We start from the raw sequence: 16,371 nt of genomic DNA on the forward strand, positions 1-16,371 counted from the left end.
AAAAAATCTTGGGTTCAGGTTCTGTAACTCATTTTTAAGTTAAGTTGTGTAGTTCACTTCTTCATAAAAGTGAAGGAAAATGTTCCTGTTAAAATTTGCAGTTATTTTCAGCAAAGTAGCTTTAAGCTTTCTTCCTAATAAAACCTGACTTTTCACCTGTACAAATGTCTGTGAATATGAAGGGTACAAGAAACTGCTAATGGAAGCTGAACTTAGGTCAGGGAGAATCAGTAACAGAAGAAAGATGACTTCTTTCAGGAAAATAAGGTGAGTCTTCATTAGGGATAGACTCCAGGCCCAGCAAAAGTTAATGAGAATTTTTAAATGGTTCACCTTTACATAGTTTATAGTGGTGAAAAAAAGTTCGTATTTCTTTATCCATTCCAGTTTTTTATGCTTGTTTCAAAATCATTTCATGCTTGTTAAGAATTTTAACATCAGTATTTCCAATGACATTTTTTACTTGTTGGAAAACAGTGTTATTACAGTTTCAGTAAAAGTTCTATCTTGGATTTGAATCCACAGCCAGTAATTATTTTTGTCTTTGGTCCTATAAATAAAATATTTAATTTGTTCTTATCCAAATCCTTTAAACTGACTTATTTTCAGACTCATACTGACATTCCACTCTATTTTTTATTTTTAGCAAATTCAATACTTCACATTTTGAACTCACGATAAGGTAGAAACTATTGTTATAATTACTGCAAGTATAAACACAGGCTTCAACTGTATCCTGTCCAAACTCTTTTTCTAAACCATGTATTCAGATTGTCTTCTGTTGCTTTGTGTATATACTGAGTTTTATAAGTGAATATGGACTTTAAATAAATTTACACGTTTATACCAGAAGTGACTTAAGGGGACATTCCTGTATCTGTCCCTTTCCTGCCATGAGCTGGGTATTTGCATGATCCCAGCACAGTGCTGAAGTGTCTCTGTCTTCCTTGGCGGAAAGATATTGGAAGGTTGAAGGGAACTGGAGAGAAAGACAGTGCTGTGTGGAGCCAGGGAATGTGCTTCACCACACCCTGTCCTGAGCCAGGAGCTTACCCCATCACACGACCTCGTGTGAGGGTGGGATGGGGCTGCCCTTCTTCCTTGCTTTCTTATTCTCTGGACTTATAATTGATTGCACTAGTGATGGGGAGATGTGAAAACAGACCCATAGTAAAATGGTATAAAACTAAACCAAAAGGAGTATGGCACTTGCTGTGGTGCCAAATGTTAGATCTAATTTGGAAAACTTCTGGAAATAACTTGGGGCTCCAGTTGACAATATATATTTTCTGGCTCGCGATTAATCCCACGTAAGTGGTGCTTTTGTCAGTAAAAGAACAAAAGCATGGAAAAGAAAGGCATGTATCTGTCTGCCATACATATGACAGTTCAATTCCTACAAAACACGCTACTTGTTTATAAAAATGGGATTAGTTTCCAAATTACAGTTGCCAAAATGTCCTGAAAAGAATCCATACACACTCTGAAAAAGTGTTTAGAGATGATGTTTCAATTGTGATTTTGGTAGCTTCAAGTGCTGAAAAGGCGTATTTGTTGATACTACGTAACTGTTTAGGTCCTGATGTAATCTGTGATCATTTGGAACAAATAATGAAATGGTGGGAAGAATCAGAACAAGAAAGGTTATATAAGTTGAACTTGCTGAAAATACAATAATACAATTCTAGCTGGTGGGAATATAGGGAATAGGAACTAGAAAGTACAAAGCCTGGTCATACCTTTTTCTTTTCTTTTTAATTTTTCTCACTTCCAGTTATCATCTTTTTTTGTTTGTTTGTTTGTTTCCCAGAGAATTGTGGCCCATCATTAACAATAAATGTTGACGGTTTTTCACATGAAGAAGTATCTGCGCACCTGTATCTTTGTGTCAGTCAGGTAGCATGTAGCCTTCTGCATAGATGGAAATCCTGTTTTTTTCCACTTTCAAGCTGATCTATTAAAAAAAAAAAAAAAGAGAGGCAAACCCCCCCATAAGATTAAATAAGCACACGTATACCTTAAAGTATGTGTGAATGAAAATTGCATAAGCGTTCTTGGATTATATCCTTAGATGATTTATTTATGTAACTACTAAAGCACCTTGTTACAGGAAGAAGGAAAATTTGAGGGCTACTAAACACTTAGTTCTACATTACAAGAACTTCAAGGAATTTTAGTTACATGACAACTGTAAGGATGTTTTTACATTTTACTCAGCAAATAAAGGGTGACTTTCCCTGTTGATTCATTTAATATCTCTGAAATTGTAAAGAATGCAGTGAAGAAGCAGATTTTTTCCAGATCAAAATATAGTAGGATAAGGTAGTGCTAAAATGGAAACTTCAAGCCATTTTAAATAATCCTGAAAATCAAAACTTTGAAACTTCTGTGTTTGGTTTGATAGCTAGTTTTGTAACAGTTAAATGCTTGGGAGTTTCCTGTTTACTTTGTCTTCCAACAAAATAATGATAGGAAAAAAGTGGCATGCAGACAGTATAAATTCAGTCAGAAAGACGATTCTTTTCTAAGAATTAATGCAGTCACATAAACCTAAGTGTGGAATGATTGTGCAAGCCTCAGGTAAGCATCAAAAAATTTCAGGCTTTTTTCCCAGCAAAAGCTACAGCAAATTTTTCAAGGCTGGTTCACTGTTTTTATTTATGCTAGTAGAGTGTTTCTAGTACGTGATGAATTGAAATAATAAACAGTTTTAAGCTACTTTACGAGAACCCAAAGATGTCATGAATTCTGTGTATTAATGTGGCAGAACAGAATTAACTTCTTCCTGTGTGTACTACACAGCTTTTGTTTATGTTGTGTGTATGCATGCGCATAACGTATTAAACCAGAGTTAAACCAGCTTTTCATCTGCTCCTGTAAGCCATGAATTCTGGAGCCACACTTTTCTCATGGCAATGGAGATTCATACTTGTGGGGAAAAAAGACCAGGCTCCCTGTTTGTAAGCCTCTTGCACTCTTAAGTTTTTTTAACTGTTTCAGTAGGACACAGTTGTCCTGGAAAAGTCGTATCTTGGAGAGAAAAAGCTGCCAGGTTGCTCAGGCTATTTCTGTGGAGGGCTTTAAATAGCTAGAGAGAGACCTTGAGGTGGTCTCTTTACTTCAAGGGGGAGCCAGTGCAGTGAGCAGCAGAAGAAAGTGGTATGTCATGTGAATCTTCATGCTCAACAAACTGCTTGTGTGTTTATCTAATCAACTCGAACTTTTTTTTTTTTTTTTTAGGATGCGTGATTAATACCTGCATATGCATTACATCAGTTAGCAAGGTCTGCTTATTGGTGCCTGCTTTGTTTCGGGTCGGACAGGGCATAATCATCATCTGGAGTGAGAGTTAAGCATGGTGTGAATCAGTCCAAGCAATCCCCCACGCAGGGGCTAGGCAGTGACAAGAGCATCTGCCTGCACGTCTTAACATCAGGAGGAGGGGGGTGAGGCGGAAGGCATTCAGAGAGAAGGAAGCATTTCAGACAAGTACTTTGGTCCTGTCTAGAGTCAGCTATGCCTTGTCCAAGTGATGATTTGTACCGGATATAATGTTGCCATCTCCTACATTTTTCTTAATATTGATTTAGAGTAAATGAGGAGCTGAACATCATTTTTAGCCTCTCAGCATTATTGCCTTTCTGGTTCTTAACCACTTTTGTAGAAATATTGCATGCTTTGAGAAAGGAATGGTATAGATATTCCAGTACATTGTATTCGTAATGATTCACAATGTTCTGAATCTGAGAAGAAAGTCTCTGTGTAATGAACAGTTAAAACCGGGATAGATAAATCTGATGATCAATAGCAGCAGAACATGTAGAGAAATGACTAATCCAGAACAGCATTATGGGTCATTGAAGGTCATTTTCTTAAAAAAAAAAAAAAAAAAAAAAAAAGGGTACAAAAGGCAGTGTACTTTTCTGAGCACTTTATATCACTTCTTTCTTCTCACACACACATTTCTGAGAGTTGTGAAACAACTTATTGTTCTTATCCCATATGAGTGCTCCACGGGATTCTGATTTGTAAACAGGTTTTCAGAACTGGATTTGAGCTAATGACTTTCATACACTATGTTTGTTCTTTTACCAAGTTTTAAAAATTATTTTGGCTCCCCTAAACGTCTCTTGTGTGCAAAGGGAATTTCAAAATGGCTGTTTTTTAATTATGCTTAGGAACATAAAAGTCTAAATACTGGTGATTTTACCCCTAGGCAACTTGACATATGAGTTGCCTAAAAGTAAATGTCTGATTTTCATAGCTCTTTTATTGATAAATCGTCATCATGCATTTGCAATGATGTTTCTATAATTTCAGAAATTATTTCCACCCTGAAACCATTTTTGGGTGATTGTGGCTTGTATTCCTGCTTCATAAATATATTTCTGGAGTTTTAGGTCATGTTTCTATGTATAAGGACATTGCGTATTACCAATTTGTCATGTAGAAGATATGCTGATTTATACCCACAAAAAATGGTGCTTTCAGATGTTAAAGCAGCTGAATTACTGTGTAGCTCAGTGGACCTGAGTATCTGTTGACATAGCTCTCACAAAAGGTTGCACACCTTCTCACAAAAGTGTACAAAGGTTTACTGAGAACCATATATACATTTTCATGTTGCTTTTGTCCTTTCATTCATGGTTTAGACCCCAATATGTTTCTTTTCGTTACCCTTTTCTGAACACAAGTCTAAGGACACTGCTTTTTTTGACCTTTTCCTATGATTCTTTAATTTCCTGCAACCTTTCAGATAAATTATACTTTTTTTTTTGGTCATAAATATATTGTAAGGAATTTCAGAATTGGGCCACTTAAGAAGACCATTTTGATTCACAGAAACAGACCGTGTTGCTGTTGCCTCTGCAGTTGTACCTCAGTGGGATGTGACCTGAACATCATCCTACGCCCTGTCTGCACACTTTTGACTAGATCTTACATAATCTCATTCTTCCTTGCCCTTCTTTTCCCCCAGGTCTATTATTTAAAATGTGAGGGGTTTGTGATACTATTTATATGCAAAACAATGTGTAAATTCGCAAATTTGCCCAGTTACTGCCACACCTTACTCAAAAAAGGATCAAAGTCTTGTTCAAGATAGGAAATGTTGTTTTCAGTTAGATGAATTGGGAGACTGAGCTGCAGGATGTCACAATTGTAATGTTTTCCCTCAGTTTTTCCTTAAAACCTGCTCTGATGATAATAGCTGGGATTCAGTGATGAACATTTTGACTTGTTTGTTACCACCATGAAGAAGTGAGGTGTAGCACATGATAAATGCATTGCCAGCTCCTGGGAGCATGGACTTAGATTTGTTAGTATGCAGCGTCCAGTATAATGAAGAGGCCCTTTAAGCAACACAGCTACACTAATATATCTGGATAAAGAATAATATATCTGGAGATTTCTCTGTCTCATTTGTGCATACATGTCTTCGCTCAAAAAAAAGAGGAGCTTCTGGGCTCTTTCTGCAGTTTTTGAACTATACAAATGTCCTCTTAGCCAGGAGACTAGCCTTCCTAGCTGAGGTAGGTATTCATCAGTCTTTGATTGATTTGTAGTCTTTCTGAAGTAGTATTATAAAAATGTATTTGTTTATTGATTTCCCTTTAAGGCTTAGTAGGGTCATGTATTAGTGTCCTCATAAGTTCCCTTCTCTGAGAATTAATGATGAATAATTTCAAGTAGTAGCAATGGATTCGTATCATCTCTCAGTGCAAGTTAAAACAAATCAAATAAAAATGAAGCAGAATTAGTTCTTAAGTGATTAAAAGGCATGTTTGATATATTAAGATACATAAAAGCAACTGTGGATCTATTCACTAGCTTTTTGAGGGAGGTCCTATTTACAAACACACCACCATCCACACAAACAATCCTGTTTGACTTGCATGTTAATGTATGGGTGAATTAATCCTCATTAATATGTTGAAGGATGGGTAATTTGAACTTCTTACCTGGTCACTGTTGATGCAATCCATGAAGGAATGACTGGTGATTTTTTTATGTTCTCAGCCTTGTCTTAGCAACATTTTCTCACTTTGTCCACAAAACTGAATATTAACTTGCATGGCAGTTACTGCAAGGCAACTTTTATTACATCAAAGGCTTTCTGAAGGGCTGTCATGAAGGTGAATGGGGAGAGAAAGGGGTTGATACTGAGATTTTTTAATTGGGACTAGATCAACTTGAAAGAGGTGAAATTTGTGGAGCCAGGAATTATTTCAGTGAGCCATCATTGGAAAAAAAAATGGTTTATGTATACATTTTTATTGATTAAATGACTTAAAAGCTAATGGCAGTAAAATGAGAACATTCTGTTGTAATTACACAACTATGAGATTTGTTTCTTCAGCTTTATGTCTGGATAAGCCGCTGAATTACAGAACACCAAATAAGCAAGAGGTCTAAATCCCCAAATAAAATAAGTTGATATTGTAACCAATGAGATCTGTTACGGTGATGGTAGACCAAAGTGTCCCTTAGAAATCAGGTTAAAAGAAAACAGCAGAAGAAAAGACAGACTTTAAAGGGAAACTACAACTCTAGGAGCAATGTACTGGCATTGCCTGGTGGGTTAGGTAAAACACATGATACAAAAATCATTAATTTTTTTTGGTTTACATTTTGAGGCATGAGAAGACACAGATTTCCTGCTTTCAAAAAGAAAGTGAAAATATATGGAGTAGGAAGGCACAAAATTGTGTTTAGAAAAAAACTTAGGGTTCAGCTAAATGCACGGATGCATAAACTAAACACTTTATATGCCTAAAGAACTGTTTATATAGTAATGAGGATTTTCTATCAGTTTCTTCAGTTAAACAGTAGCTGTCTTTTTGCTGTTTAATGGAAACAAGGCAGTCTTGCATAAAAACATCATATATATCAGCATGTTACGCTCTTTTATTGTCTGTATGAGTGCAGTATAGTCGTAACCCTAACAGACCAACATTTTAATGTCCTTTCCTTTTGAATTTTTGTCTCAGATATGTGAAATTAACTGGGTCCAATTTTGCTTAAGAAGCAAGCTGGGATTTTGGATGATAGAGAAAGTCAATATCCAGTTTTTGTTTTTGTTTTGAAAGATGGAGAAAGCTTGTTTATGACTAGGAACATCTGCCAAATGCTCTAACACCAGCATAAATTAACTATTTACTCAAACCCATGTTTACATCTGTGGAAGAAGCTATTGCTCCATGTTTCCAGTGCCCCAGAGGCCTATAAATCCCCTGGAAAACATTGCAACAATGTAAAAAAAACCCAGCACAGTTATTCAATAAGTACCATTTTTGCAGGGCTGTGCTGTACTGAAGCATGCTCAGTCCAGCATCTACAGTAAATCTAAGCCTTAGTGACATCTGTTCTACTGCCCAGAGTCACTGGGGACCGCAGAAGGGAAAGGAGATGATGCAAGTCATGCTAGTTGGATGTTTTAAATAACTAGGCAGCAAGCAGATGAATCCTAAAAGTGCTGTGTTGCTGAGACGCTCTCAGCAGAGGGGTGGGTAAGAGAGGCAATGAAGTTATCCAGTACTTTACATCTCCCTCTTTGCCATAAAACAGATGGTTGAGATTGGGTGGTTCGGGTTTTGTTTTCTATCAGTAGAAACTATGACGCGGGGATGGCTGTACTGAGCAAACGGTCCCTTGTTCATACACATCCCCTCTGCCTCAAGATCCTGAACAGGGATGCGAGAGGCTCCTTTTCAGGGTGGCTATCAACGAGTAAAAAAGACTGGAAAAGCTCCTTTCTTGGCATTAGGGTTTTTCAAAGCTGTGCAATTTTAAAATAAGATACCCTTGATAAAAATAGTATTATGTCCAATCATCTTATTTAATTGCGCAGAAACTCAGTGACTGAGTGGTTTAAAATTAGATGGAATAAAGTTTTATATTGAAAAGAGTAATGCCCCAGAGCTCAAGCTCATGTCTAACTGCTATAACTCATTTTGTTGGAAAGCTGCAGACCTTTATTCCACTTCTTAATATAATTCTTGAATTTGTGCCGTTTCAGAGCTGCTACATACTCTTTTTCAGAACTGCCAGACCAGAGTTCAGGCAGTATTTTTTGAGGTTCGAGGGTGGGGGATGGGGGGGTGGGGGGGTGTTCTACCTCCGCCTCCTCACCCCATTAGCACCGGCAAATGCAGTGTTCATTGTTGCTGCATGAAGTCCAGCCCTGGAATTGCTGGTTACTGGTATATATGCTGGGATTTAATTGTTTCTTCAAGTTTCTGTTTTTTAGAGTACACTCCTACATCCACCAGTAGGTATGGTAATAATTTCATTGCTCTTTTCTCCTCTATTTCTGTGATCTGATAATCTCAAGTATTGCATCTACTTTTACTGCAGAGCATCCAACCCTAGATTATATGGATGGGAAGAAGAGCAAAGAAATAAACTGGCAATTTTAATTTCCTAGAAAGATGGAGTTCTACATTTTCAGAGTCAAAAGGGAGGATGATGTTTTACCTCCAGCCTGCCAACCATTATTGGCCTGACAACCGATCACAGTAGAGAATGTAGGGACTGATGTGCATTCTTTTACAGAACAACTAAATAACCTTTGTGTTTGTTTTTGGTGTTTTTAGGATGGAGAAAAATGTTATACCAATCCCACTTTTATCTTCAGTTGTAATGAATGTTTCTTAATTTTCTTATTCTAGTAGAGGTAGGTATTTAAAATGAGCTTTTTCTAAAACCATGAAACAAATACTGTCTGGGAGCATAAAACATATATAGGATATACTGTGCTTTGACGTGCACTGTCAAGACTATTTCACTAGCACATTACTTTACCAGGAAGGCCTTTCTTCTCCAGCTTATACACAGCAAGTTGTGTGAGGTGAATGATGGAAGAGTCAGGCCACATTATTTTACATGTGTGCCAAATAGACTCTCTTATTAGGGAAAATAGAAGTTTCTACTTTTGTATTCATTTAGTGATCCCAGAAAGACTTTCCGTTACTGAAAAGGAGTTGGAAATGAAGCTGGAGACAAAATGACCTTTTCATTTGACTAGCATACTGTGGAGTTGTGGTTTAATTATTGGGAATTCTTGGGGTTTTATTTTTTTCCATTTTTTCTTAAATACATATGTTCTCAGAGGGCTCACTTGAGACCTGAACTGTATGTGCACACTGGCATGTTTGCAAAATCAGGTCCTTGATACTATACTTTCTCTTTCCAAATTAAAAATTAGAACTATGTGAGGACAATCAACTACTTTGGAAGTAGCAGTTCCATTTTAGACGTTTAAAGGAAGCTTAGACCTCTTAGTTATTGTATATATAGTTAAAGTATAAATATAATCTCTCTATATATCATACATATAAAAGGGGACAGTACAGGTATGGCATAAAAATTTGCTCTCTGAAAAACTATACTCGAACCCATAGTTGAAGTTACCTCCTCTCCTAGATACGTAGTATTTTCTTGCACTGTAATCTTAAAATAATAGGAAGTACTCCAAACAATTATGTTGTAGCTTTCTGCTCACATCAAAGTTGAAGTTTTTGTTTTGTTTTTTTTTTTATTGCACCCTGCCAAAGCTTTCCATTATGAGTCACAAACTTTGACTGTACAAGTTAGCAATCAAGAAAAATTATTCATCAAAAAGCTCTCCTAGACTGTAAAATTAATAGTACAATAGATTTAGCAGAAAACTTAAACCTGCACCGTTACTTAGATTTTATTTCTTTTACAGATTTATTTCCTTTACCCCATATACTATTTAGAGAACTATTTTGGGGTTTCTGTTTAATTATGTGAGCATTTTTCCATCCCTTAACTATTGTATTATAGTTCAAAAAAGGAAATGGTGTTAGCTTCAAACATGACAAATCCTTTGGGTGTTTTTAATGGATTCTGCCATTTACAGTAATCATTTGCGAAAACACAAAGAAAGGAATATGTGGCACGCCACTAAGTAGGAGAACTTGTAAGTCAAAACCTGCTGATAGTCAGGACTTCTAAAGTAGTCATTAGGAGGTTTCTATCTAGTATTAACAGATAGTAATAGTTTTAAGTGAAAAATGAAACTTTCACGGTCGGTCTGAAAGCCAATGGTATAAATAGTTTAAACATCTGAAAAAATTTATTTTATAACCCTTTTTATTTTGGTTTCCCCTGAAAGACAGGTAATTCCATTTAATTGCATGTGGGAAAGTACTTTCCACTGTTTTTTCATTTTTATAGTTACTGTTATACTTCAGCACAATGTTGTAAAGTAAACTGTGAATGAAATAGTAGAATACACCCAGAACAGCAACCCTATTTGGTAGGAGAGCGTGCGTGTGTGTGTGTTTCTCTGTTCTTAAAAAAAGTCTGGATGTCTACTAAGGTATGTTATGAGCACAGCTGGGCCTGTTGGCTTCATTTTAATGCTTTCTGAGGGATAGTAAGATTTACAAAACATGTCACTAAAACACATGCAGGCATATGCATTTCCACAGAAATCTATGATACTTCTTAAAGACCCAGACAGGGATTGCGTTTGTGCGTCATGCTGAAAGCTGTAATGCCACACTAGCTAAGCCATGTCCAACAGGGGCAGCCACCAAGGCAGGGAATGACCACATGAAATTGCTTGTGAGGACCACGACACTCATCAAGACTGTGAAATGGAAGTCGATTTGTGATCCTGCAATTCTGCAAGGTGCTACCTACACTGCGGAGACCAGTTACGAGCGTTTCAAAAAGACAGGTTTTAGAAAGAGTAAAAACATTTGAGGCAGACTGATTGGGAAAAAAAAAAAGGGGGGGGGGGGGAGGGGAGAAAGGGCACGCTAACATAGGATTAAGCAGAAATACTGGATGTTAGATTTGCTCCAGACACTGTTTTTTTCTGTCACATGTTCAACATATATAAAATTTTCACTACATCATTAAGGAGTTGCAAATAAATCTGTTCCATGATGAATGGAAAAAAAATTAGCTAGTGTAACACACGTGGAAGAATTACACTGAAAAATACCCCTGTGAAATGGCTTCCTGTTTCCTGTAGCAGCAAAATAATTCTTAGAAAGAATTAAGTAGAATTGTTGGTACCCGTTTATATTTTCCTTTGTGTAACTGTATGCTGAAGACCTGCTTTGGAAAGATGTAAATATCGACCTCTAAAGAAACCCCAACTGCATTAAACTTCTGTAAGTGTTTCAACTTTTATTGCTTAGTATGGAAAACTAAAATCCTGGAGTCTTTGGCTTATGTGCAAACTATTTGTATTTTTTGTTTGGACAGGAGCTCACGCAATTGCAATAAATTTTTTTTAAAAAGCAAACTTAGAAGTCAGCAAGATTTTCACTGTAAGTTCTGCATGTATATTTTGAGAAAATATATATGTAGGAGCCTAAGAAAATACTTTTCTTTAATCAACTCAAGACTTCTCATGAACATACACAAAGTAAGCTGGAAATTAAAATGGTATCAAAATCGGCTCTGACACCCTTGGAACTGAGAAGTGATTCCCCTGAAATTCATGAAATTGCCCCAGCTTGCCCCCCTGTAATTTGGGGAAGAAACCGGCCCAAATGGCACTCTTTTTCTAGGCCATTTGCTCTAGTGAAGCTACATATTGTGGCACAATGATGTAGTCTGTTACAAGGTCTGCAAGAATGATAGATGCTGGGTTTTACTTCTTTTTAACGTAATCTTTTGTGTGTGAGGAGTGAGGGCAATGGCACTGACTATGTATAGCACATCAGCTAAGGAAGAAAGAGCATAAGGCTACACACTTGGTGAAATCTGGAAATTACACCTTGATTTGCACAGACTTTGATAAGGTGACTAAAGTGACTGTGTAAAAAAATTAAAGTATATTTGTATATGGATGAAACACAATAATTGGTTATTAAAGATATTTGGAAATTCATGATGAAGATTTATTGTAGTGATACCTGAAGTTTAAATAATCGAGATCTTTATGTGGAATAACCCAGTCTTTAACACCTCATTAAAAGTGTTTTACTCACAAATTTGATGAATAATATCCACAAAGTCTGAACTTTCTAAGCAACAGAATTATTAGCAAGAGTTGAATGCCAGTTGGGAAGCAAACATTGCTAGTCTTGCAGTGGAATGTATTTCTGCTTTAAATGCAAGAGACTTTGAATGTAAATTTGAAAGCACGTAACACTAATGGCCAGTTATATAAAGAAGTTAATATAGAAGCAGGGTTTGTAAAATGTATTGCTTGACATACGTACTTTGTGCATACAAAGTACCACTGTACTTTTGATTCTTATTATTAACAGTGGCAGTCTGGCTGTACAGAGAAAAAATAATGTAAGTACTTTCATGATATTTAAATTCTAGATAGCACAGGCAGGATATATACGGGTATAATTTCTGTATATATTTCTTAGCAGCAAGTCACTATGACATATTTTTCCATTCCTTAGCCTCATCTCTGTTTTTGCTGGCAATATCTTTAGCTAAATATTTAGTATTTTATGTCATACAAAGTGGAGCAACCTCAACTATATTTTAACTATGACAGAGAGGCAGAGCTACCTATACTTGTGAGAAAGCACCTCCACAAAAGCACACTGGCCAAAAGAATTAAAACAGCCAGAGTGCATTCTTTATCACTAAAGTATTTCAGGTTGTTTTTTATTTTCAGACACAAATTAAATATGGCCTTTTGTTAAACCTGAGTCCCAGAACACTGCCTGTGCTGGCTGCTCTAGTATTTTTGGCAGGACAAAGTTCTCCCTGCTTCACAAAACTAAAATAAAAACTACAACCCATCATTTAAGGGAGATAAGACTTGCTGAGAGGTGATTATGGATGTTCTGTGTGTCATATGCTCTCTTCTCTTCCTAAGCAACCACTTCCTTACAGTTTGCAGTGCTTGAGAACTTTCATGTACTATCTTTGCAGAAAAAAATCTATTTTCCTAAGTATTTTAATATAAAGTAGGGCCCAAAGGAGTATTTTAATGCCTCTTTGGAGTTCCGATGCAGCTGCTGCCCAGGGAAGGGCTTTCACCAGACCGCTGATGATGACTGAGGCACGCACAGTGTTTGGGGTGGCTTTGATCGCTCTTCACTTTTACTCTGCTTCCTTTGCGTAGGAAAGAGTCTCTGTGGGAGATGTCTAGGAGGTGAGACTCAAGAAAAGAAAGATTATATAAACTCCTATCTCAGCTCCTGTTTTCTCCACTTGGACGTCTTTGTTCTAAGAGGCTTCTGCATGGAAAATTTTTTGGTTTAATTTCGTACGTTAAGTTTTACTCAGGAGGACTCACTGGTAATCTGTGGGGAGATGGTGCTGGCAGCTCTTCACCTTCATTTAGTGAAACTCTTCTACGAGAAAACAAATTATGAAAATGGTTCAATAAATAGGCAAATGTAGATATTATTCAATATTGCATTTAAGAGATGTATCTCCTGAAGTCCAAATGGGAATTGGAAGTCCCACTGGATAAAGTCCTATTAAAATGCAGCCTGTGAAGTTTCTTTAAGGGAAATCCTGTGTCTCCTTTCTAACATATGCTGTAATTCCCAACATTTGGGACTGAGAGCAGTGTCTTCCACATGAAGATCCACTAACTAGTGTAATTATTCATATGAGACAATTCATATGTTGTCTTTCATATTTGGTGGTTTGAAGAAGAAATTACATGACCACGTTATATAGTTAGATCAATCAGATGACCTGGCAGAAGCCCATCTTTTCCAGCATAGGTATCTTCAAGAACCTGCATCAATAGATGTCACAGTGTTATGAATCAGTCTTTCCGATACGGCAGTATAATTTGTAGACTTGTACTTTCAGGAGGCAGTAATAACAAAATGTTGGCAACTACAACTAGTAGGTAATGGTTTAGGATGGTATATAGTGTGTTTCAGAATACCCACAGCTTCTACTGTGCCAGTTCTTGGGTTTTTTGGGAGTGGATGTGAGGCTGTTTGAACTTTTTAAATTTTTAATTGTCACAGACTGGGTTAGAAAGCATTAACTCAATAAGCAAACAAAAGTTTGCTTTCATTAGAATGAAGAAAAGGATTCATGTAATTTTGACATCATACTTGTGCTACTGTGCAGCTTTGCCCATTTGCACATGCAGAGTTGTGAATTATGGAAATGATGATGCTGTTTGTTGCATTTTTTAGGAAGGTTTCTCTAAATATATTTAGTGAATTGCAGCTCCAGAAATACCTTTCATGACATTCTCAAAAGAGGCACTCTGAAAATGTTCAGTGATTTGGAACTCTACTTTTAACTGAGCAAAATCTGCTAAGAATATTATTTAAATGACTGTAAAGAGAAGGAAAATAATGAAACAAAAATAGATTTAAGTCTGCAGCATTTTGTTCATATTTTCATCTAGTTCAAATAAAAATAGGTGCATCAAAGTAAGCATAGCTATGTCAATTTAACTAATTTTTGTTTTGTATAAAGGTTATACTCAGTAGTAGGGAGTAAGGATTTAAATTTGGACATGTTTTGGACACAGAGTAAGTTTACATCTTAATTCTGAGAAAGTGTGAATTGAAAATTTAGAAAAAAACATCATGGGAAAACTTCACAGTATTCTCTATTAAACATAAAAAATACTTGAAAGTGACTATTTCTGGGTAAATCTTGCACTCACATGTAGTTGCTGGCAAAACAATAGGAGTCAGATGGAGACCTTTATACCAGCTCCTTGCTTATGTCTCAGTAACTATTCCATTTTATCAGAAAATATAATTAACTATAAAGCATCAGAAACAAATAGATTAGGCAATTCAGCTTATACTACTATGTACTTCTAACCATTAAAAAGAGTAGTGCTCTCCATAATATCCCTTTGCAACTGCAATACTACAAAGTTGCTTATTTTCTTCATAGTACTTTTCCCTAAGTTCATATTGCTAATACCTTGGGGGGTGGGGGTGGGGGGGTGGGGAAGAAAAGAAAAACACTTTGCATTAAATCATGTATCCTTGTTGTGTCCTGTTGATGTTTAGAAGATTTTGTTTACATGTTAGTCATTTAAAGAAATTTAGAGGAATTAAGTTTGAAAGAAATATTCTTTCACAAAACATTAAACTACTTGGAAGTAACAAGCTTTTTGCATTGATTACTTTGTATAGTTTGCTTCATTTTAAAGTAAATAAGTATGTAGTAGGCAAATGCTTGAGCATCATTTATAGGAAGTTATGCAATTAAGAAGATTTAATTTATCCAACTTCACTACAAATTTATAATGAAATAGATTTGGAAATAGTTTTGGAAGGTGTGAGTGAAATTTGAAAACCTGGACATTGAATAACAGCTCTAGGGGTGAAATTCCAATGGCATTTTTGTCACAAGTCATTACTGGTTATTGCCACTACTCACTCTCAGTCAGGATCTGAAAACCATCTGCAACTGCCAATAGAACACTAGTAATCTGACTTATTTTTGAAAATTTTGTCTGGGATTTTACATTGCAGGTATTAACTGAAAGTTCATTTCTGTCTGAGAAATGAAGGTATGCCAGCTGTTGAACTAATTCAAGAAAAAATAGCAGGTGCTTCTTTCACATTTTGCCTGTGATTCTGACCCTACCCAGTTAGCAACAGATCTTTTTATTACAGATATTCTGACCAGTCTCTTTTCCCTATTCTGTGACCAGTCCTGTATTTCCTTGGCATGCATCGAAAGCAAAGATACCAAAATGACCACTTTTCATATTCTACACGTAGGAGTTAGATCCTGTGTTTGCTTAATATGCTTCATCTCTCGATGCAGACAGAAGAAAATAGGAACTCTGGCAGGACAATACAGATGCTGTGATTAACAGCAATCCTTTCCTTAGAATAAAGTAGAAGTAACTTCTGAAGGTGGGGAGTAGTGCAATTAGTAATGATTTTTTTTTGTAAAAATAAATTGAGCTGTTATTAAACTCAGGAAAAAATCTAAGCCCCCAAAGATAAGTAGAACAGTCATTTATAGCTTTGAATGTCTTTCCAAATGGTACCTTCTACATCGGTTACCAACAAGCATTTTTGTCTAACAGGAGATATTAAAGATGCTGCCTGGAGTTTTTGAAAACTGATAAAAAGAGTTCTGAGAAAGAGCTCTGACCTGCATCCATCAAAGCAGTGGTTAACTGCCTACATTATTTGACATCCAAAGAACAAAGGTCTGCCAAAGAGAGACTGATAAAGTACTAATACCTGCATGTAGGCTACATCTTCTGAGAGTGTGCCAGAATTTATCTGGGAGAAGGCAGAAGACAGACAATATAGATTGCTGTATTTTTCATCAAGTGGTTTGTACCACCTGTATGTATTTTATGTGTGCCTTTTGAGAGGCAAGGAGTGTAACTTAGATCCCCTTAGGCTTTGTTCTTTCCCTCTACACCTACCATTTGGCATAAGATGTAGCCAGTAG

General features: G+C 36.4%; 1 protein-coding gene across 1 annotated transcript in view; it reads left to right on the plus strand.

Annotated features, from left to right (window-relative positions):
* MEOX2 (mesenchyme homeobox 2) overlaps positions 1–16,371 on the plus strand; it is a 55,140-nt gene that overhangs the window by 20,066 nt on the left and 18,703 nt on the right. The gene's annotated exons all lie outside the window — the stretch shown is intronic.

This window comes from Falco naumanni, chromosome 4, assembly GCF_017639655.2.
Source record: "Falco naumanni isolate bFalNau1 chromosome 4, bFalNau1.pat, whole genome shotgun sequence".
NCBI lineage: Eukaryota > Metazoa > Chordata > Aves > Falconiformes > Falconidae > Falco > Falco naumanni.